This window comes from Asparagus officinalis, chromosome 5 (genome assembly GCF_001876935.1).
Source record: "Asparagus officinalis chromosome 5, Aspof.V1, whole genome shotgun sequence".
NCBI classification, from domain to species: domain Eukaryota; kingdom Viridiplantae; phylum Streptophyta; class Magnoliopsida; order Asparagales; family Asparagaceae; genus Asparagus; species Asparagus officinalis.
In genome coordinates this window covers 31,124,140-31,125,735 of record NC_033798.1, presented here as the reverse complement: position 1 = coordinate 31,125,735, position 1,596 = coordinate 31,124,140, and positions in this window count along the sequence as shown.

Genomic DNA, 1,596 nt, shown 5'->3' with positions numbered 1-1,596 from the left:
ATTCTCTTTTGTGTTTGAGCCCCCTTTGTGTTTATTGTTGTGGATTTCTTTGGTTTTGCTCGTTCCAATGAATTGATGAATTACTCATGTTAAATTTTTTTTTTAAATTTTAGGTATTAGAAGTTAGTCGGTAAGCCTTGATGGGAGAGGAATTAACAAAAAACCATGGCTTTGTCTTGGGGAGCAAATCAAATGAGGAGGAGGAGGAGGAGGAGGTTGAGAAGGCAAGGAGGCAGATGTAGATGTGTGGGCTTAGATTGGGGATGGGGAGGATGGTGCAGATTCACTCGAGCCCGCCCGATCAGAATATGCACAGTTCTTGGGGCTCTGCTGTTGATGATGATGATGATAAGAAGGAGAACAAAAAAATATTTTCGATCGAATCATGTAGATTTCTCAGGGGATGATGACGAGGAGGAGAGCAAAAGACGAGTTCTTTTTCCCTTTTTAATTCAACTTCGGATCATTCTATGTGCAAATTCACGTCGTTTGCGAATCTACAAATGGAATCTCTTCCAATGTGGTTATTAGTATAGTTGGTTTTGTGCAAATTTGTCGTTTGAACGGTTAACAAAGTTCATCGGTTTGTAAAATTTGATAAGGAAATAGAAGTCAACTTGTTTAATTTTTCTATAAAATTCTGTTTGTCCTTCATGTGACAAGCCATCTTAGAATTGCTCCAGGTGTCCTTTTATGAGAAAATCTTGGGCTCTTAAACAATACATATCAGGACAAATGCGATGATTAACTACAAATATCACATATTAATATCCAGGTGTCCTTTATGTGATATTTGTAGTTAATATATGATATTTGCTGTGTTATTCAAGTTTTTGATATTTATATGATTTATTACATTTGTTTATATAACATATGATAGTTTCATGTGACATATAACAGATTCATGTCACATATGCTGTTTTATGTGACATTTGTTGTTTATACGTGACGATTGGGTGTTGTATGTGATATTTGAGTATTGTATGTGATATTTGGGTGTTGCTTGTGACATTTGTTGCTTATACATGACATTTGGGTGTTTTATGTGATATCTGGGTGTTGCTTGTGACATTTGTTATTTATACATGATATTTGGGTGTTGTATGTGATATTTGGCTGTAATTTATTGATAGTGAATGTGCTTATTTGTCACATGACTGTAATTTGTTTATACGTGACACATGGCTGTAATTTGTCGTATGTGATATTTAGATCTAATAGAGTCATTCCACATGTGCTTATTTGTACATGATATGCTCATTTGTCACATGCAGAATGACTCTATTAGATGTGACTTATATCACATACAACCCATATATCATTAAAATATCACATGATATGCTTATTTGTCAAATGTGGAATGACTCTATTAGATGTGACTTATATCTGTTGTATGTGATATGTGGGTGTTGCTTGTAACATTTGTTATTTGTACGTGACATTTGGGTGTTGTATGTGATATTTGGCTGTAATTTGTTGATAGTGAATGTGTCACGTATAAACAACAAATGTCACAAGCAACACCCAAATATCACATACAACACCCAAATATCACACACAACACCAAAATGTCACGTATAAACAATAAGTGTCACA